This window comes from Pan paniscus, chromosome 2 (genome assembly GCF_029289425.2).
Source record: "Pan paniscus chromosome 2, NHGRI_mPanPan1-v2.0_pri, whole genome shotgun sequence".
NCBI lineage: Eukaryota > Metazoa > Chordata > Mammalia > Primates > Hominidae > Pan > Pan paniscus.
In genome coordinates this window covers 86,242,687-86,266,053 of record NC_085926.1, presented here as the reverse complement: position 1 = coordinate 86,266,053, position 23,367 = coordinate 86,242,687, and the positions used below count along the sequence as shown (strand labels likewise).

Sequence of the window (23,367 nt, the reverse complement as noted above, 5' to 3'; positions counted from 1 at the left end):
TGAAGAGAGGTTTTTGCTCACAATATTTTATTAGGATATTTTTCAAAAATAATGCCAATTTAAGAGATTTTACAATGATTACCTGTGTATTATTAACTTTACTAAGCTTGTTATTTAGTCGTTTTTGTGTTTTCATACCTATCAATTCCTTTGTGTATCTGTGAATCCACCTGATTTTGAACACATTTCAAGTACATTGCAGACACTAATATATTTTTATCTAATTACTTTAGAACACATATCATTACTAGATTTCAATATTTACATATACAATTTACATACAAGGAAATGCATGGATTTTAAGTGTACATTTGCACCTCTCTTAGTCCCTCTTTCCACCAACTCTGATATTTTTCTACCTTTTTTTTTCTTTATTTTAAAGATGGGGTCTTGCTCTGTTGCCCAGGCTGGAGTGCAGTGGTGCAATAACAGCTCACTGCAGCTGCAAACTCCCGGGCTTAAGCAATCCTCCCGCTTCAGCCTCCTGAGTAGCTGCAATTACAGGTACATTTCACCATGGCCAGCTAATTTTTAAATTTTTTTTAGAGATAGGGTCTCACCACGTTGCCCAGGCTTGTCTTTAACTCTAGTCCTTTAATGATCCTCCTGCCTCAGCCTCCCAAATGCTGGAATTATAGGCATGAGCCACTATACCTGGCCAATGTAAATGGATGCTCAGAAAACCTATTTTCACTCAGCCCATTTGGAATAGTTGAACATGTTGCTCATTATCATAACATTTTTACTCTATATTTAGTTGCTACTTGCCTATATTTTTGGGCCAAGAAATTTAGTGAACTTTGATAACAAAAACTGCAAAAATAAAAGAATGATCTGGAATGGTGGAGCAAAGACATTTGAAATCTGCTTTTTCATAAAAACAATAAGAACACTAACAAAAACTGTCAAAATTAACATTTTTAGAACACTGAAAATTGCTATATGTTTGAAACCATCTGAAAGATATGTATTTAAAGAAACAAAGACAGCCGAATCTCAGTAAAAAGAGTGAGTGTTATATATTTTAACTTTCCCTAATCCCATTCTGCTCTCTCCAGCTCGTCAGTGGCTTTGAAAGCCAATACCCTCACAACTATGGTAGCTATGAAAACCAACATTATAGCAGCTACTGGAGGATGAATAAAAGATTTGAAGCTCCACAAAAGCCTAACCCCCAAGGAATTGTCACTATTTGACCTGACTGGTAGATTGCTGAAAAGCTCTATTATTTGAGCTGACTCTAAGAGCTCACTCTGTGGAAATAGACCTATCCTCAAGGAATTTGTGGCAAACAACCAGGGACAATTGTTTAACACTGATGCTGCCTGAGATGGCATTACCAGTTGATGCTAATATACTCCAACACACACACATGGAACTCCTAGGCAAAGACTGGGAGATTTATTGGCTAATGGCATTTAATAAAATCTCTGTTTAATTACTAGCCAAATAACAAAACTAACCAAGCAGAGATTTCAGTGGCCTCAAATGACGTAGGATACGGACTTCACAGAAGTAGTGCAGGAAAGTCACTAAAGAAGTAAACAGAATGGACAACAACAAGAAGCAGCAAAGCCCAACATATCTTGGGTGGTAGTGGTGTTTGATTTTCCAAGTTGCCACATTAAATTATTTAAAAAATTAAAAATCAAAATTTTTGTTTTGCTGTGTTTGTAAATTAAGATGCCAATTGTAATTCCTATAGCAGATATCAATAATATGATGTTAAAATATTCAGTAAAAAAAAAAAAGAACTATACTAGAAAATATTCAACACAAAAGAGGCAGTAATAAAAAGAGGAGCAAGGCCGGGTGTGGCGGGCGCGGAGGCTCACGCCTGTAATCCCAGCACTTTGGGAGGCCGAGGCAGGCAGATCACGAGGTCAGGAGATCGAGACCATCCTGGCTAACATGGTGAAACCCCGTCTCTACTAAAAATACAAAAAAATTAATCGGGCTTGGTGGCGGGCACCTGTAGTCCCAGCTACTCGGGAGGCCGAGGCAGGAGAATGGAGTGAACCCGGGACGTGGAGCTTGCAGTGAGCCGAGATCGTACCATTGCACTCCAGCCTAGGCGACAGAGCGAGACTTCATCAAAAAAAAAAAAAAAAGAGGAGCAGAATACATAAAACATATACAGTAAACAGCAACTGGCCGACTTAAATCTTACCTTATCAGTAACTCAGTAACTACATTCTGTAAATGGACTGACCACTCCTTTTTATTTTTTTTTTCTTTTGTGAGACAGAGTCTAACTCTGTTGCCCAGGCTGGAGTGCAACGGTGTGGTCTCAGCTCACTGCAACCTCCACCTCCCAGGTTCAAGAGATTCTCCTGCCTCTGCCTCCCAAGTAGCTGGGATTACAGGCATGCACCATCATACCTGGCTAATTTTTGTATTTTTAGTAGAGACGGGATTTCACCATGTTGGCCAGGCTGGTCTCGAACTCCAGACCTTAGGTAATCTGCCTGCCTCGGCCTCTCAAAGTGCTGGAATTACAGGTGTGAGCCACCATACTCAGCCTCCAATTCTAAGGTATGGATGACCGAGTCAATTTAAAAAGCAGGCCAATATATTACTATTATTACAAAAGATAGAATTAAAATTCAATGACACAATCAATTGAATGAAAGAGATGTAAAAAGATATACCATGTAAACAGTGCTCAAAACAGAGCTGGAGTGGCTATAGTATAATCATGCAAAATAGACTTAAAATGTCTTCTAGATGCAAGAAGGATATTTTGAAGTAAAAAGGGATCAATTCATCCTGAAGGTGTAAAAATTATAACCACATATGTACAAAATAACGGTCCTCAAAAATGTAAGATAAAAGTGACAGAGTTGAATGTAGAAATAGATACTTCAATAATTGTTGGAGAGCAGTCTTTATATAGATAGCGAAAAGTCTCTTCCAGCTTCTGTTGATCTCTAAGGGCCTTTAATTTAAAATGCTCATTTTACCAGGGACTCATGTTTTAAGGTGAATTTCTCCGTACTCCAAAGTGCAAGTTTTATACCCTGAAAAAAATGACAAAACATCATTGAAAAATTTAAAGAAGGCCTAAATATTAAGAAGAAAACCGTCCCTGTTCATGGGTTAGGTGACTTAATATTTTAAAGAAAGCAATATTCCTCATATTATTATAGAAATTCAGTGTATTCCCTTTCAAAATCCTGTGACCAGTTGTTGCATAAAGTGTCAACCTGATCCTAAAAATAATACAAAAATACAAGGGAATATGAATAATTACAACAATCTTGAAAAAGAAAAATGTTGAAGAACTCACACTTCCTGATTTTGGCAAAAATGCTATCATGACTTTAAAATCAAGCAAAAATAAAACATGTTTTTTAGAAACTAAATTTCTTGCTCTTTTTTATTCCTAATCCATCACATTTCCTACACTAATAGAAATAGTATATAACTATAAGTTGTTCCAGACATACATGAATATACATTTTTAAAATTGCATATAAATATTTAGATAAAATATTTAGTTTACCTAAAGTGTGGGATTAAAAAAAAGACCTTCCCACTTATCTCATACTCTTTTTTCTATGTTGACTAACCACAATCACTAAATATTCTCAATTACATTTAATATCAGACTCTGGAAGACAGATAAATGTGATTCAACGCCATATAACTCTTTAAAATATTTCCCTGAACACTTAAAAGTCATAATGTCTTATAATCATATGTAATTTTAGCATTTGCAAATAGCATTATATCAGTTGACATAAAAATGTATTTATTAATAAAATGATGATATGTTAACATATATTAAGCCAACAGCTAATAATTACCTATCTTATAGACAGTAATCTTCTTGGCTTTTTCCAAGAATAAACTTTTTGTCCATATAATTATTTGAAGTTTATAAGCAAAGAACTGCAAAGACTGGCATTTCTGTATTAATTAAGTCTAACATTAAGGAAGACTGACAGACAATTAGCATTCTGGAGCTCCCAGAGCTATTGATATTGTCTAGCCAAAGCTAGACATTTTCAGTGACTAAGGTCACTCAGACATTTTCAGTCCAATACTTATTCTTTTCTTTGAATAATGAACACACACACACACACACACACACACACACACACACACACACACACATTCTCTCTCTCTTTTAATGATTAACAAGGCAGGAATCAAGCATAAATGAAGTACTCCTTTTCACAAAGGTTTCACTGATATCCCTCACTCTCTCACTCTCTCTCTCTCTCTCGCAACTTCAGTTTTATATGATTTACTCTTCTCATTTTTTGACAGCGATTTTAAACTCTAAGTTTAATTAATGCTCAAAAGCATCATGTTATTCAAGAAAGATGTGTGTTGAACGTATTTCTGCAGATATTAGCTCCCAGGGAGAAATAACTCTTTGAAAATTCTGCTTAGTGGTTAACTCTAGGCGATATTTTTTAGATACAACTGTATTTCCTAACCTTTCCCACCATATACAGTCAACAATGTATTGTTTTTGTTTTGTTGCCATTAATTATTGTTTGATAATTCACAATGAACCAAGCTTTTATATCTTATAAGGTTTTAAGCCTTTCCATGAAATTAGACATTTTGACTAACAGACTAACTTGGGAGCATTTCCCACCCCCTAATAAAATTAATCATTGCTTCTAGGAGCAAGTCAAAATTTTTCTGAATTCAATTTGGCCACGAAGATTTTACAACCCACTAAAACTATTTTGCTAATGACAAAGAATCTCTCCGTCAGGCACTGCTGTAAACTCTGCATTTTTCATCTTTTGAACCGTGAATACAAACATAATAATAAAAGAATATGACTAAGAAACTAACAGGTTTTGTCAGTGTTTCTCACATCAGTGTTAGTTTAGCAGATTCTGTGTAATTTTTACCTGGGGGTAGCTAAATTAGGAATATTATGTATCTTTTGAAGTTAAAGATAAAAGGTTATCATTTCTTCTAAAAGTACAAATGAGAGGTTCGTTTATAAGATATCAGTTGATATGGTTTGGCTGTGTCCCCAACCTCATCTTGAATTGTAGCTCCCATAATCCCTACATGTTGTAGGAGGGACCTGGTGGGAGGTAATTGAATTATGGCGGTGGGTTTTCTCCATGCTATTCCCGAGATAGTTAATAAGTCTCACGAGATCTGAAGGTTTTGTAAAGGGCAGTTTTCCTGCATGCGCTCTCGCCTGCTACCATGTTAGACATGCCTTTGCCCCCACTTTGCCTTCCACCATGATTGTGAGTCCTCCACAGCCATGTGGAACTGTGAGTCAATAACACCTGTTTCCTTTATAAACTACCCAGTCTTGGGTATGTCTTTATCAGCAACATGAGAACGGACTAATAAAGCAGTAGAGCTGAGAATGACATAGGGACTCAACCCATTTTGTTGAAAAAAAAACAGACAAGCATGCTCAATAACTGGTACTCACATTATTTTTTCTCACATTATTTTTAAACTCTCTCACCTGCTAAGTAACATACTTTAATTTTTTTCTGAACTATGAATATTTACTTTCTATTCGGTCATATAATACAATCTGACCCTAGAGTGGAAGGGTAGGGGAGTTGGATAGAAGACATAATAAGATATATGGGTTCTCCAGAGAAACAGAATCATATGGAGAGAGAGAGAGAGACAGAGAGAAAGGGAGATTTATTATACAGATTGACTGACGTGATTATGGAGAGTGAGAAGTCTCAAAACTCTCCAGTCAACAAGCTGGAGTCCGGGGAGTGCCACTGTATAGTTTCAGGCTGAGTCTGAAAGCTGAGAATTAGGACAGCTGATAGTGTAAGTTCCATTCTGAAGGCTGGCAGGATTGAGACCCAAGAAGAGCCAATGTTTCAGTTCAAGTGCAAAGGCTGGAAAAGACTAATGTCCTAGCTTCAATAATTGGTCATGAGGTCTTTCTTCCTTAGCCTTTTTGTTCTATGCAGGTCTACAAATGATTGGAACAGGTCCATCCACATTAGGGAGGATAATATCCTTTACTCAGTCTAACAATTCAAACATTAATCTCTCATCCAGAAACTCTCACAGACACACCCCAAATAATGTTGAGCCAAATGTCCAGGCATCCCATGGCCTAGTCAAGTTGACCCATAAAATTAATCGTTACAGACAGGAAATAGGAGCTAATAATTAAAACCTTCAACCACAGTATTTTTATGTGAAAATACGCAAACAAATTTTGTTTTTACTCAGTGAAAGTCCATCTTTACGCATCTATACCTTCGTATATCACAAAGACCTCACACCACACTACTGTAACTGCTATATATATGATTGTATTATCTATCAATTTGTGAATCCCTTAAAAGGAGAGCTGGTATTATTCCTGAGTATCCAGCACAGAGTCTTGAATATGTTGCACATTCAGTAAATGTTTCTTGAGTGTATTCATGGATGAACAATATCATCTGCTATTTAATTTAATAATTCTCATTATATTATTATTTTAGAGGTGTTGCAGCACTTTTACATGGTTTATCTCACTTGAGAATTATGATCTTTAAGGAAACCAAAATATTTCACTCAAAATCTACTTTTTCTAACATATTTCAAGATGACTATTTAGAAAGGATCGAAATGTAAAAGTAGCTGAAAAGCTGTCTTTTTGGGGTGAGATTTGCCTTGGTAGAAAAAGTGTGCATTGATGCGGCCAGGCTTTCTCTGAGGCTGTCTCTTGTCCTGATATAGGAAAGATTAACTGAGAGTCTGATAGCTTTCATGTCTGAAAAAAATATTTACCATCTATTCTCTCCAAGGACTGCTGTCTGTAAGGTTTCATCTACATAACAAGACCACCTTTTCTAGCCAGGTCTCCTGTGCTGTCTGTCTCATAACTTGTTTCACCACTATAATTTTTTTTGCCAAACTTTAAGTCCCTATTTTTTCTGTAACCTCAAAATGGTATAAATGCATCAACCATATTGGCTTTTCTTGAGATCTTTGTAAGACTCCTGTGCATATTAATAAATTTGCATGCTATTTTAGCTATGAATCTGTCTTTTGTCAGTTGATTTTCAGCTACAACCCCAATTCCATAAATGAAAAAGTAAAGCTCAGAGATAGTATTGACATATAGCCAGAAATGATCAGAAAAAGCACCTGAAATCAGAGCTTCTGGATCCAAATCTGTATAGCCCAGCAAGCGCAAGGAAATGATTATGAAATGGTGAAAGGAAAAAATAGTATAAACTGAACACCATTTAGAGGTTAATATAATTGTTGATACTTTTAATTACTGACAAAGATAAATTTTCTTTATATTGAATATGCATTGCCTTGTTTAGCAGTTTTAATACCCCTATGAGATAGAGATTATTATCACTGCTTTAGTGATGAGGAAACTGAAGTGTTCAGAAGCTCTATAAACCACATAGGATTATATAATTAGTTGCCATTAGAGCCGGGATTTCCACCAAAAGTCTAAACAATTCTTAAGGCCTGTGCTATTAACCACTGTATAATATCATTATCATTCTTTGAAACACCCCATAAGGTATCTATAATTACATTTTATGGCTAAAGAAATGGAATCTTAGAAAGTTTAACTTACTTGTCCAGGCCACACAGATAATTAACAGAGCACAGATTTTAAATCAAGTCCAAAATCAGCTCTATTTTTCCATGGACCCCAGCTTTCACTGTATTTTAGGCCCCTTATTCTATATAAGACATGTGTAGTAACTGTACTAGTAAACACACACTTTAACAAATAGAAAGAGGTACAGAAATACAGTTATTGAATTATCTGGATTTACTTCTAATTTGAAGCTATTAAAGAAATCAAGAAATTTCTGCAGATTGCATATATCAACCCCAACAAAAGATGTGATACAACCAACTTATTTCAACCTGGAAGATATAAAAGTAATACTTAAGGTAATTAAACAAGGAAGTTCTGGTACAGTAAATCAAGAAAGGGATCTGTACGACAGCGTATAGAGATGTCATTTACCATTTTCAGCAAATGTTCCAACCAATTCCTCAAGGAAGATATTATTATAATCACATTGACCCATTACTAGTATCTATTATTAGAGAAATAGGCAAATTAATATAGTTCCATGAAAGGGACATATATCAAAGAGGCCCCCAAATGCTGACAGAACTGTGAAACCAAATAAGGAGGCAGACATATCCAGTTTGTTGGTATAGGGTGGTTTATTAGGAGAACCTACAGACAGAGCCTCAAGACAGGTAGATCTCCAACCCAGAGACCCAGGGCTTATCTCTTAGGGAAAAGTATACATGGTGTGGAAGAAATGTGTAGGTGGCTATGAGCATCACAGGCTATGATTTCTGCAACAGCATCAAAGGTTGTTTGCAGGAAACACAGTCAGTTTTTCTACATATAGAATAGTACGTTAAGTAGACATTGTGGAGGCATTCCTGGACTTGAAGTTAATCACTGGATTAGCATTTAAAATAAAGTCACTCATCCTCACACTTCCCCTGTCTAATCAAGCTCTTACATTGTCATGTGCCCACCTCTTCCACGAAGGTCCTTCAGCTTTTAGAGGGGGCTGTCTGGTGCCAGACATTGTACAACTGTAGATTTCAGTTGTAAGAAAAGACCACAAAAGCGATATAAACAACAACAAGTGATACCTATGACAAGAACAATACTAAGAATTAATAGCACATTTTGCCACCATGGACCGCCAGAACTAACCTAAGAAGAAAACCATTGAGAGAAGGAAAAAATAGTGTGAGATATCATGATTACTTGTTTATGCATGTCTTGTAGGGTTGAATAATTACATCACCTCCTGTCACACCAACTAATACACAACTCCACTCACTGTTAAAGAGCTGTAATGAGTGTTTGTAAATGTCAGTCATTTCCTCTCTGGCATAGGTGATACCCACCAAGGCAGACCAGAGATGTTGGAAAAAAGCAACAAACTTCAAACTCAGCAAGCATCCTTTTGTAACCCCTTGGCACAATGTTGAACCCATTGTAGGAAGAGATTCATTTCTCCATTTGTAGGGCAGAGCATTGACAGGAACCAAAGACTATGTTTAGAACACAAATGTACTTGCAAGGGAATTCTTTCCCAAAAATCCATCAAGCAGAATGATTGTGGTACCTTTATGTCTATCAGTTTGGATATAGGCAATTCAAGGATTGCGGGCTGAGAGGTGCATGCCAAACATGTTGTCCAAAGGCAAAGATGCCAATATTATGTATAAGGTTACAGGGGCAGTAAAGGACTATGTCAAATAGCCAACCAGAGTACCTTTTAAAAGGGTCCATGTTCCAGTGTACTTGTATGTTGAATATCCTGGCCCAGACTCCAACAGGATAAACATAGACCATTTGAGCTGGCTGGGGAATTTCTTATTCTCTGGCAAAAAATTATCCATTCAATCTGGGGGAAGTTGTCAGCACAAACCCCAAAGTGTCCCCTTCCCTGGCTCAGCATCCTCAGGAGTCCTAAATAATATTTGCCACTGGCCATTTAAAAAATTATTATAATTAATTAATTTTCAGAGACAATGTCTTACACTATCAAGTCTGGAGTACATGGTGTGGTCATAGTTCACTACAGACTTGAAACCCTGGGCTCAAGGAATGCTCCTACCTTAGCCTTCCAAGTAGTGGGCTACAAGTGCTGTGCCAACTAATTTCTTTTTAAAAAAATTTTTGTAGAGATGGGGTCTTGCTGTGTTCCTCAGTCTGGTCATAAACTCCTGACCTCAAGCAATCCTTCCACCTGGGGCTCTTAAAGTGCTGGGATCACAAGCACGAACCACTACTCCCAGCCCCATTGACCTTTTGTCAGCTCCAGTAGAACTGCATCTGGTCAGATTTTCTTCACAACTATGGTTAATGGACCCACCTCACTGGAGGTCTTGAGAAGTTGGTATGGTGTCAGCTTCATATTTGTTATAACAGAATTAAGATTTCTAATAGCATGAGGCAAAACCTTCACATACCCATGCAGGGTACTGGATTGTATAAGAGCTCACAGCTATGCCAACAAACTGTCATTTTTCCTTTATATTAACCCTGTTGATTGGAGATTATATGGTAAGTTAAATCTTAAGTCTATGTCCTTTTTATGTGCCCAGTCTTGGACTTTATATCCAGTGAAATGTGTGCCTTGGTCACTATCAGTGCATTGAGGGTATTCATAAATGACACGGAGACATTCCAAAACTTTAATGGTACCTGTTTGGTTGGGCTTTCACAAGAGAAGGCCTACAACAATCCCATGGCAACAATCCCATGGTAGTGCTTACTTTTGTCCCAAGCTTACTGGCAGGGTTCCAAGGTAGTCTACTTACCAATCTCTCACAGAGGTAGCTTTCTTATGAAAATGTGTAATATGGCACAGACAGGAACAAATTAAACAGTTCGTTACTGCCATAATTACACCTGCATAGGAGACAGGCAATCCTACTCCCTTGGCTATTTGCCAGCCCACTCATGCACAGCTATGCCCCCTATGTTTACGTACCCAATCAGGTAGCTGAAATTACTGTAAGAGAGCCAGCATTAATTTTTGCTAGGGTATCAGCCTCCATGTTACTGGAAGGTGATCTGACCTGTGTGCTGAAACATAACACACAATTAGGCTCATGATGTGTTCTTGTAGCCTTTCCCAAATGTCTTTCTACATAGAAGCTCAACATAAGGGGTTTTTTGTTGTTGTTGTTAATTTGTTTGTTTGTTTTTTTAGCATACGCCAGTCCTTCTGAGCCCATTGGGAAAGCCAAGTTTTAAGACTCTTAAATACTTCTCAACAGTCGTGTGTGGTGGCTCACACCTGTAATCCCAGCACATTGGGAGGCTGAGGCAGTGGATCACGAGGTCAAGAGATTGAGACCATCCTGGCCAACACGATGAAACCCCATCTCTACTGAAAATACAAAAATTAGCTGGGCGTGGTGGTGCATGCCTGTAGTCCCAGCTACCTGGGAGGCTGAAGCAGGAGAATCGCTTGAACCCAGGAGGCGGAAGTTGCAGTGAGCCAAGATCGCACCACTGTACTCCAGCCTGGTGACAGAGAGAGACTCCATCTCAAAAAAAAAAAAAAAAAAAAAAAAAAGAGAGAGATTCTGCTCAACTGCCTATACAGAGAATGATAGTCTATGGCTTGTGGGTACAACCATCCATCCAGCTTGGTTTTCTGCCCATTGACTACTTTTCTGCATTCCCATATCAAACCAGATGGTGTCTATCTGTGGGTGGACAGCTACTGCTATGCACAGGTTACCTTGGCTTGGCCCATCTGAATACCAAGCATTTTCAGGAATAGGGGCCTTGCCTTCATGTACCATTGGAGGTATCTTCTATGGGGACTCCACAATACAGGCAACACTGGTCTCAAAGTGTCCTGGCCCTAAGATAGTATGCAGTTTATTTCCCAAAGGACTTGTGGAGAGGCTACTATGCCGTTGCTGTTATCCATGCCATTTTTGTAAAGTGGAGGTCAGGGCTAAAGCTGAGGCAGGCCTGGCAAACAACCCCTCTATCCAGCCCTTGGCAGAGAGGCCTGTTCTTACTGTTACCAGCCTAGCAACAGTTATGGGTTCAACTTACTGCAAGGCCCCTTGAACCTGTTGTTCAACTGGGGAAAAGCAGGGTTAGCATCCTTCCACGGTTGTGACTAGAATCCTCAGGGAACTACTTTCCCAGGTTGGACTTGCCAGTGGGCTCAATAGGTCCCCTCAGCGGTTATGGTCACTTCTAAAGATATTGGTATCCCATGAAGGGGAAAAATCTAAAGCTTGTGCCTGAGCCACTACTATCTTAGCTGTCTCAAATGCTTACTCTTCTTCTTTATCCCAGCATCAATGAGATTCCTTCTTTACTAGTTGGTATAAGAGATATAAACGTTGAGCTACATGTGTAATGAAAGCCCATCAGTATCCCAAAAGGGCCAAGAAAATTTGTAACTGCATAACTGTTGTAAGCATGGAAAATTGTATATTGTTTTGATTACCATGCCTAGAATAAGGCATGTCTTACCCAACCAAGTGACCCCTATAAACTTTAAACTTTACAGCTGGTCCTGAGCCTTGTATCTTCTCCAAGTTGATGGCCCATCCTCTGAATTGGAGAAGGATGCACAAAGCATTAAGATGTTGCTATAGTGATGACAAGTTTTCAAGAGTTACAAAAATATCATCAGTGTAATTGTATTACTCCATTTTCATGCTTCTGATAAAGACATACCTAAGACTGGACAATTTATAAAGAAAAAGAGGCTTAATGGACTCACAGTTCCATGTGGCTGGGGAGGCCTCACTATCATGGCGAAAGGTGAAAGTCACATGTTATATGGCTGCAAGCAAGAGAGAATGAAAGCCAAGGGAAAGAGGAAAACCCTTATAAAACCATCAGATCTTGTGAGACTTATTCACTACCATGAGAACAGTATGGAAAAAAAACCACCCCCATGATTCAATTATCTTTTCCTTGTTCCCTTTCACAACATACGGAAATTATGGGAGCTACAATTCAAGATGAGATTTGGGTGGGAGAAACAGCCAAACTATATCATTCCACTCCTGGCTCCTCCTAAATCTTATATCCTCACATTTCAAAACCAATCACGCCTTCCCAACAGTTCCCCAAAGTCTTAACTCATTTCAGCATTAATTGAAAAGTCCAAAGTCCAAAGTATCATCTGAGACAAGGCAGGTCTTTTCACCTATGAGTCAGTAAACTCAAAAGCAACCTAGTTACTTACTAGATACAATGGAGTACAGACATTGGGTAAATACAGTCATTCCAAATGGGAGAAATTGGCCAAAGCAAAGGGGCTATGGGCCCCATGTAAGTCCAAAATCCAGTGGGGCAGTCAAATCTTAAAGCTGCAAGATGATTTCCTTTGACTCCATGTCTCATATCTAAGGTGCACTGATGCAAGAGGTGGACTCCCATGGCCTTGGGCAGCTCCACTCCTGTGGCTTTGTCTGGTACAGCTCCCCTCCCGGCTGCTTTCACAGGCTGGCATTGAGTATCTGCAGCTTTTCCACGTGCATGGTGCAAGCTGTCAGTAGATCTACCATTCTGGGATCTGAAAGACAGTGGCCCTCTTCTCACAGCTCCACCATGCAGTGCCCCAGTGGGGACTCTGTGTGGGGGCTCCAACCCTACATTTCCCTTCCACACTGCCTTAGCAGAGGTTCTCCATGAGGGCCTCACCCCTGCAGGAAACTTCTGTCTGATGTCCAGGCATTTCCATACACCTTCTGAAATCTAGGTGGAGGTTTCCAAACCTCAATTCTTGACTTCTGTGCACCCACAGGCTCAACATCACATGGAAGCTGCCAAAGCTTGCACCCTCTGAAGCCATGACCTGAGCTGTACCTTGGCCTCTTTTAGCCAAGGCTAGAGCAGCTGGGATGCAGGTCACCAAGTCCCTAGGCTGCACACAGCAGACAGACCCTGGGCCCGGCCCACAAAGCCATTTTTTTCCTCCTAGGCCTCCAGGCCTGTAATGAGAGGGGCTGCTGCAAAGGTCTCTGACATACTCTGAAAACATTTTTCCAATTGTCTTGGTAATTAACATCTGGCTCCTCATTACTTATGCAAATTTCTTCAGCTGGCTTGAATTTCTCTCAGAAAAATGGGTTTTTCTTTTCTACTGCATCATTAGGCTGCAAAATTTTCAAACTTTTATGCTTTGCTTCCCTTTTAAAACTGAATGCTTTAAACAGCACCTAAGTCACCTCTTGAATCATTTACTGCTTAGAAATTTCTTCTGCCAGATACCCTAAATTATCTCCCTCAAGTACTGCAAAATTCTAGGGCGGGGCAAAATGCCACCAGTCTCTTTGCTAAAACATAACAAGAGTTATCTTTACTACAGTTCCCAACAAGTTCCTCATCTCCATCTGAGACCACCTCAGCCTGGATTTCATTGTCCATATCACTATCAGGCTTTTGGTCAAAACCATTCAACAAGTCTCTAGGAAGTTCCAAACTTTCCCACATCGTCCTGTCTTCTTCTGAGCCCTCCAAACTATTCAAACTTCTACTGTTACCCAGTTCCAAAGTTGCTTCCACATTTTTGGGTATCTTTAGAGCAGTGCCCCACTCTACTGGTACCAATTTTCTGTATTAGTTCATTTTCACACTGCTGATAAAAATATACCTGTGACTGGGTAATTTATAAAGAAAAAGAGTTTTAGCCAGGTGTGGTGACTCATTCCTGTAATGCCAGCACTTTGGGAGGCCAAGGTGAGCAGATTACCTGAGGTCAGGAGTTCAAGACCAGCCTGACCAACATGGTGAAACCCCATCTCTATTAAAAATACAAAAAAAAAAAATTAACCAGACATGTGGTGGGCGCCTGTATTCCCAGCTGCTTAGGAGGCTGAGGCAGGAGAATAGTTTGAACCTGGGAGGCAGAGGTTGCAGTGAGCCAAGACCATGCCATTGCACTCCAATCTGGGCAACAAGAACAAAACTCCACCTCAAAAAAAATAAAAGAAAAGAAAAAAGAAAAAGAGATTTAATGGACTCACAGTTCCACATGGTTGGTGAGGACTCACAATCATGGCGGAAGGTGAAAGTCATGTCTTACATGGTGGCAGATAAGAGATAATGAGAGCCAAATGAAAGGGGAATCCCCTTATAAAACCATCAGATCTTGTGAAACTTATTCACTACCAGGAGAACAGTATGGGGGAAACTGCCCCCATGATTCAATTGTCTCCCACTTGTTCTCTCCCACAACCTGTGGGATTTATGGGAGCTACAGTTCAAGATGAGATTTGGATGGGGACACAGCCAAACCATATCAGTAATTAACTATTTAAGAGCAAGTGTCAGTGGAAAGACAGTGAAAGGACAGAGAGTTAGATCTCTAGCAATCATACGATGAAAAGTGATGGGACTATGTGATAACTGTGGGGCAACCCTTGAAATGTTCATTGCTGGCTATTCCAAATAAAAACAAATTGGTCCTGCGAGTCAGGGTGTAAACGAATGCTAAAGAAGTCATTAGCCAAATCTCATACAACACGATATGTGCCTATGTTTTGTACTATTTGATTTATCACTTGCATTATACTGGGCATAGCAGCATTCATCTCAGGAACCATCTTATTTAGTTCCTGGTAGTCTACTTTCATGCACCAGTTGCCATCAGGTTTCCTTACTGGTCATACAGGACTGTTGAATGACTGTGGGCTGGCTGCAAAATATTAACATTAGCCAGTTTCTTTACAGTGGCTGTGACTTTTTCTATCCCACCAAGAAGATGGTATAGTTTTACATGAATAACATGCCTGGGGGAAGAAGGTATATAGGTTCCCATTTTTCTTCCCTTCTTAAAATTGACTTTACTGCCCAAACCCATGGGTGAAATTTGCCCACAGACGTTGTGCATCCTAAATGGACATCCATACCCAAAATGTTTTCTGGAATTGGAAAGATAAAGGCAGTATAGTAAATTGGGAGAATGCCAAATACCAATGTGGAGATGAGTTTGTTTCACTGGGATTGTTCACCCCCTGTAACCGTCTACAGCTGCCCATTAGCTAGGGTGTATCTCTGGATTTTTTATAAATTAAAGTGCATTCTGCACTAAAGTCAAGGTTCTCTGTTAATTTTTTGGACTCTAATAAAACAGGGAACTCCAAATGGGGCCTCTGACCAGCCCCTATTGCTTGTATGCAGAGGCAACCTTGGCCCAGACTCTTAAGCTGGGAGTAAGTCCACCCCAGGAACACAGATATTGTGGTTCTTTTATGTGGAATTTCTTTTCTCCTTCTCCCTCAGGGTAAGGAACTAAGGAGGGGTCTTCTTGAGAGTCAGGTCTTTCCAAAGACCCACCAATTGCAATTTGGTTGCCAGTCTGTTTTCTTTTGGTCTACCTTGGCTGAAATGAGATCAAACAATATTTATTTCCTAGTAATTTCAACTTGATCTCCCTTTTTCAGTCCAGTCGAGTTAGCATCTCCTTTTCCCTCTTTTCTTTAAATAAGCAGCCTCTGGCTGCTTTATCTCTTTATCTCTTTTATCTTCCTTTATTTCTTCCCTTTCCAGTTTCTCCAAGAATAGCTTCCCCACATCATATATATCTTACCCCACAAGGGGGATCAAGAGGAATATGAGAGGCCTATGCCGTTCCTGGCAAGCATTCTGTAAATATTAGTTTTTCATATCTACAGTAAACACAGCATTATCTGGTCCTTTAAATTGTTGGGCTTATATACACTGGCACTTGCATAACTCTTATAGGGGTCTGCAGTTCTTCCAAAGACTGTCGTGGCGAGCTGTGCTCAGGGAAGTCTCCTTCATCTAGCCGTGTCTCTCTCATGGCCTCTATAATTCAGTCCATCAGGCTATGATTACCCTGGACAGTTCTAAAACTGTGCAAATATTGTCTCAAAGTTGCATAAGTGGTTACATTACTCATTTTTTCAGCTTCGTTTCCTGCTGGGAAAATGCCATCCTCACCAGTTTCCCATAGCCACACAATCCATGTGGCTAAACTTTCTTTAGGCAACTGTTTAAAAGTTTTTGCATTGTCCAGTAATTTTTCTGATGAGCACTTCCAGGCAGTAAAGATTTCCTGAAAGGCTGTTCTTTATTGCCTGGCTACATGCATTGGGATTTTGCTTTCTGCTGCATGTGTAGTCTTGCTCTCAAAAGAGAAGGATAATTGTCCTCCTCCTTCAAGATCTGTGTCTTCATCTGATTCACTAGGTGGTTCCCAAGGCTTCCAGATATTTGCATCCCAATCTGCTTTGGCAAGGACAGCCCTCATTTTCAGCCAGTGCAGATTCCTCTCTCCCAGCTGTGAACAGTGGCTGGTTAGGGTTTCTAGCTGTGCTTCCTGAATTTCAAACTGATCAGCCAGATAAGACACTGTCAGGCCTCTGAGCCCAAGCTAAACCATCATATCCCCTGTGATCTGAACGTATACATCCGGATGACCTGAAGCAACTGAAGAACCACAAAAGAAGTGAAAATAGGCAGTTCCTGCATTAACTGATGACATTCTACTGTTGTGATTTCTTCCTGCCCTACCCTAACTGATCAATTGAACTTGTGACATTCCTTCTCCTGGACAATGAGTGTCAGAAGCTCCCCACCAAGCACCTTGTGACCCCCGCCCCTGCCCACAAGAGAACAACCCCCTTTGACTATAATTTTCCACTACCTACCCAAATCCTATAAAACTGCCCCACCCCTATCTCCCTTTGTGGACTCCTTTTTTGGACTCAGTCTGCCTGCACCCAGGTGATTAAAAAGCTTTATTGTTCACACAAAGCCTGTTTGGTGTTCTCTTCACACGGACGAGTGTAACACTAATGCAGACATGGAAGTCCTCGTATCAGTTTCTAACTGTAATTCTTCTAACTTTTGTACACTCACTCATCTCAGCCACTGCATGTGCTTCCAATGCTTACAAAACTGTAATAATGGCCACCTCCCTGTTGCCATCACTTGGCAACCCTTTTCACCACAGCTTTTTACTAACAAATGTTCTAGACCCTCTGGCATTTTCAGAGCATCCCTATATTCATGTGGTTGTTAACAGGCTTCTAGCAAATGGGCAACACAGCAACCTACAGATGAGGAGGGCCCCTTGGGATTTCCCTGATGGACGTTTCTTTCTCCTTCACAACTTTGATTTCCTGACTCCTCCTAGTTTGATCGCTGTTTGATCGTGAAAGGGCCATACATGCAAAGAGGTCCCCAAATGCCAAAGGAACCATGAAACCAAAGAAGGAGGCAGACAAATTCTGTTTGTGGGTGTAGGGTGACTTGTTAGGGGGGACTTACAGACAAAAGTATGGTCTTGAGAAGCCTCAAATCAGGTAGATCTCTGTACCACAACCCCCAAGTCCAAGGGCTTATATCTTAGAGAAAAAATATATGTGCTCTGGAAGGAATTTGTAGGTGGCTATGAGTGTCACAGCCTATGATTTCTGCAACGGCATCATGGGTTGCTTTGGATGAAACTTATAGTGAATAGGTGTTCCTGTATAAAGAGTAACACATCAACTGAACGTTTTGGAGGCATTCCCAGAGCTGAGGTTAGTCTGTGGATTAGCATTTAAAATAAAGTCATTCTTGTACCCACAGGTATGTTGGTAGAAAAATAAAACATAGGCTGGGCACAGTGGCTCACGCCTGTAATCCCAACACTTTGGGAGGCCAAGGCAGGTGGATCATGAGGTCAGGAGATCGAGACCATTCTGGCTAACACGGTGAAAGCCCGTCTCTACTAAAACTACAAAAAATTAGCCGGGTGTGGCAGCAGGCACCTGTAGTCCCAGCTACTCAGGAGGCTGAGGCAGGAGAATGGTGTCAACCAGGGAGGCAGAACTTGCAGTGAGCCGAGATCACGACACTGCACTCCAGCCTGGGCGACAGAAAAAGAAAACACAAACACAGGTACTAGAACTTAGAGAAATAATGGTAAGATTTATTCTGAGCCAAGTTTGAGGGCTAAAAACCAGAAACACAGACTCAATGTAAACCAAAAGTGTGTCCCAAAGTAGATTACATGTGGTAGAGTACATAAGCATTTTCCAACAGGGAGATATATGTGGCACAGAAAGTGGGAGAAACAGGTTGTAAAGCAACAGTTACATTCTTGTGATTTTGCTTGGTGCTCAGTGACTTTATACACAAGTTTAGGTAAATATGTGATTGAGTGTCAGGGAAAACATTTAGGCATCTTAGTGACTAGTGGAAGGTCTGGAGGAAGGTGACTAATTCTATCCTGTCTTTGTTCTACATCTGATAAGGAGGTTTATGACCAATATGTCTCCGTGAAATATCTTAAAAACCCCAGTTACACAGGCAAGAGCTCAGCTTTAGTTTGTAGACCTAGGGTTTATTATCCATGTGCCTGACCGTAGCCATGGTGGGCCATTGTTAATAATTTCTTTTGAATTTTCCTTTTTCTGACAGATAGATAAACATAGAAATATTGGTATGTGTAATTTGCATGCACTTAAGACAGCTATTTGGCATTCTTTGTATGCTTCATTCTGTAAGATTGTTTCACTTCCTCAACTATCCTTTTCCTATATTATTATAATAATGCTGATTTAGAGAACTCCATTACATATGCCAAAGAAGTATTTCGATAGAATAGAACAAAATGGACATTTAAATTCAAGAATTTGGTTTGCCATGTAACTCTATACAGTAAACTGTTTTCTTTTATGGGTTCACATTCATTGAAAGGTGATAATAGGTTAAATTGGTCCACAACTTTAAAGATTTTACACTGGTAAGAAATAAACCATGACATTTTGCATAATAGCCTAAGAGAAATAAAAATATTTTAGTTTTGGAAGAAAAACTCTAAGTTCAGTTTGAACGCATTGATTTTGAGGATGTCCAAATCAAGATGCTTAAAAAGCAATTCAAGGTGAAAGATATCTGAGTGGATAAATGCAGTATGGGCCATAAAAAAAGCTTTGGAAGTCAAAGGTACTTCAAAGTAATCATTCAAGTTTTAAGAAAACATATAATTTCATCAAGGAATATAAAAGAAAGAAATGATGGCAGAATCCAGAACATTGGAGTGTCCCTATCATTATTGTTGGAAGAAAGAGAACAGGGACAAAGGTGCATTTCCAGGAGAAGAAGGGGAAGTCTCACAAATGCTATAGAAGACTCAGGCAAGGAAACTTTAGAAAGGAACATTGGCCAACATTGGAATACACTGAAGAAAGGCTAGAAGAAAAGTTGATATGTGGCATAAATTGATTTGATTATTAGGGAATTTTTTGTACCGCATAAATCAAACAAGAAGTTACAGAGAAAATGGCTGACAAGGGTCCAGTTATTGATAATGCTTTTCAAATTTTATTTATTTTTTATTTTTATTTTTATTTTTTGAGACAGAGACTTGCTCTGTAATCCAGGCTAGAGTGCAGTGGTGTGAACACAGCTCACTGCAACTTTGACCTCCTAGGCTCAAGTGATCCTCCCGCCTCAGCCCCCCAGGTAGTTGGGACTACAGGTGTGAGCCACCATGCCTGGCTATTTTTATATATTTTTTTTTTCGTCATTTGCCCAAGCTGGTCTTGAACTCCTGAGCTCAAGTGATCCACCTGCCTCAGCCTCCTAAAGTGCTGGGATTACAAGCATCAGCCACTGCACCCAGACTTCAACCTTTGATGTGCATATTTTCTTCACTTTAAAACGCACATTTTGCCTCAGTCTGGAATGTAGAATGGAATTCTGCATTTATAAAAACTCCCAGTTATAACACTGTAATTAATTCAGGAATAACACTTACATAGCACGACTGTAAAGTGCTTGAATTAATTTAGTAACTAGTAAATAAGAAAAGAAGAGTTAGCATAGAATTCAAGATTTGAGAGATAGAAAAGGGTAGGAAACTTTGAGGTCCATTGAAGTAGGTCATGGTAACAGGAATTAAAAATTATGTAAGGATGCACTTGTAGTAAATCTTCCTCTTTAGTGGAGAAACTGTATACAATTCTTACATATTTTCACAGACCCAAGTTCAAACAGATTAAGCAAAAATATGGGTAACAATATTGTACTAGTTAACAGTAGGTTATTCTCGTTCCATCTTGATAGAGAGGGATCATGGTAGATGATTAACTTTGACAAGCACTTTGATTTGGTAAGCAGGATCAGGGAAGCATTTTGAGCTTCTAGAGATGCAAACACACTATGTTTATATATACATATTTCCTCCAAAGCTTACATTTTTAGTTTTTTTCTACATTTGAAGATGTTCTTCATTTTTGCTTTTATATAAAGATACCTAGTTTACAGAACAATATGACCAAAAGGATGAAAACAAAGTTAAGTAGAAATAATTTATATTACCTATATAATAACATAATCTTAATATTTGAATAAGATTTTCAGTACTTTTACTTCCCACCAGTCACACCAATATACAGTAACAGATCTTAATTAGCAATTTGTTAGAAACCATGCTGTGTTTCATAATGTACTGTTCCCACAGTTGGAAGTACTTTTGAGTAGAGAATAAATCTCTAAAAAGAGAAGAACATTCTTTTTTAGTTCTGACAAAGAAAAACAAAAACAGTGAAAGATTTACATTCAATACAATGTTCAAAGAGGAGACATGTAAGCAGGTTCAAAGATGATATAAGATTAAACATGACTTTTCATATTTTTACTTATTTTTAGGCACCTGGAAGCCAACAAAGAACATTTGAAGAATGAAGGTTATATTAATTGTTTCTCAGATGGGGAAAAAATCCACATAAAAAAGTTGACAAAGCCAGTATCTATAAATATTGATTGTCTGAATATGTTTCCTGTATTAACTTTGAGTAAAGTAGGAAAATGAACACAAGTTTTTCAAGAATCAATCCTGGAAATGAGACATGTGCATCAGAACTATAAACTGGAAAATAACTACATACATTGACAGGAATGTGGATTAATTTCTGTTAGCTACAGTACAGATGGGACCAGAGAAAAGGAGAACAGCAAGGCCAGCCTTATAGTTGAATTATAGGGAGAAATCAGAGATTGTGGACTTGTGGAAAAAGAAGAAAAGAGTAGGCTAGGCACAAATGAGGAAATTACAACCACTATTTGGCATTAGAATCAGTAGTTTTCTAAAGCAGCTTTTCTGGGAGCCACAAGGCAAGGACAGCCACCACAAGCTGAAAGCTGGCAAGCAGCATACCAATCTCCTGGGGGCCAATTTTCATGCGACAGCCCTCCTACTAATAAAAAGAGGGAAGAGGGTTTTAACAAATACTCAATACAAACATGCAAAGAACATGAAGATGCTCTACCTAAAAATATATGTCACTAACAAACATGTGAAGGATGCATTTTTGATAGACATCAATTATTAATCATATGCCATGTGAGAGCAGCTCTACATGCAATATATTCATTAAACCCTCTAAAAAACTTCAAGCAGCTAGAAAGATCTCAAATAGACATCCTAATATCTCAACTAAAAGAAATAGAGAACCAAGAGCAAACAAACCTCAAAGCTAGGAGAAGACAAGAAATAACCAAGGTAAGAGAGGAACTGAAGGAGACAGAGACACAAAAAACCCTGCAAAAAAATCAATGAATCCATGAGCTGATTTTTTGAAAAAATTAATAAAATAGGTAGACCACTAGCTAGACTAATAAAGAAGAAAAGAGAGAAGAATCAAATACACACAATAAAAAATTACAAAGGGGATATCACCACTAACACCACAAAAATACAAACAACCATCAAGGATACTATAAACACCTCTATGCAAATACACCATAAAGTCTAGAAGAAATGAATAAATTCCTGTACACATACACCCTCCCAAGGCTGAACCAGGAATAAGTTTAATCCCTGAACAGACTAATAACAAGTTCTGAAGTTAAGACAGTAATAAATAGCCTACCAACCAATAAAAGCCCAAGGACAGATGGATTTACAGCTGAATTCTACCAGAAGTACAAAGAGGAGCTGGTACCATTTCTTCTTTAACTGTTCCAAAGAATTGAAAAGGAGAGACTTCTCCCTAACTCATTTTATGATGCCAGCATCATGCTGATACCAAAACCTGGCAGGGATACATGAAAAAAGAAAACTTCACGCCAATATCCCTGATGAACATCAATGCAAAAATCATCAATAACATACTGGCAAACCCAATCCAGCAGCACATCAAAAAGCTTATCCACCACAATCAAGTCAGCTTCATTCCTGGGATGCAAGAGTGGTTCAATATATGCAAATCAATAAACATAATTTATCACATGAACAGAACTAAGGACAAAACCCACATGATTATCTCAATAGATGCAGAAAAGTCCTTTGATAAAATTCAACATCTCTTCATGATTGAAAACTCTCAGTAAACTATGTACTGATGGAGCATAACTCAAAATGTTAAGAGCCATTTATGACAAAACCACAGCCAATATCATACTAAATGGGCAAAATCTGGAAGCATTCCCCTAGAAAACTGGCACAAGACAAGGGTGCCCTCTCTCACCACTCCTATTCAACATAGTATTGGAAGTTCTGGCCAAGGTAATCAGGCAAGAGAAAGAAATACAGGGTATTCAAAATAGGAAGAGAGGAAGTCAAACTGTCTCTGTTTGCAGATAACATTATCCTGTATCTAGAAAACCCCATCATCTCAGTCCAAAAGCTTATTAAGCTGATAAGCAACTTCAGAAAAGTCTCAGGATACAAAATCAATGAGCAAGAATCCCAAGCATTTCTATACACTAACAATAGTCAAGCAAAGAACCAAATCATGAATGAACTCCCATTCACAATTGCTACAAAGGAAGTGAAGGACCTCTTCAAGGAGAATTACAAACCACTTCTCAAGGAAATAAGAGAGGACACAAACAAATGGAAAAACATGCCATGCTCATGGATAGGAAGAATCAATATCATG

At 39.0% G+C, this 23,367-nt stretch overlaps 1 non-coding gene across 1 annotated transcript; it reads right to left on the bottom strand.

Annotated features, from left to right (window-relative positions):
• Nucleotides 1-669: 669 nt before the first annotated feature.
• On the bottom strand, nt 670-742 carry LOC112439454 (small nucleolar RNA Z40). The gene has a single exon (XR_003027731.1). It is a non-coding gene; the product is annotated as a small nucleolar RNA Z40 (small nucleolar RNA).
• Between the last annotated feature and the right edge of the window lie 22,625 nt (nt 743-23,367).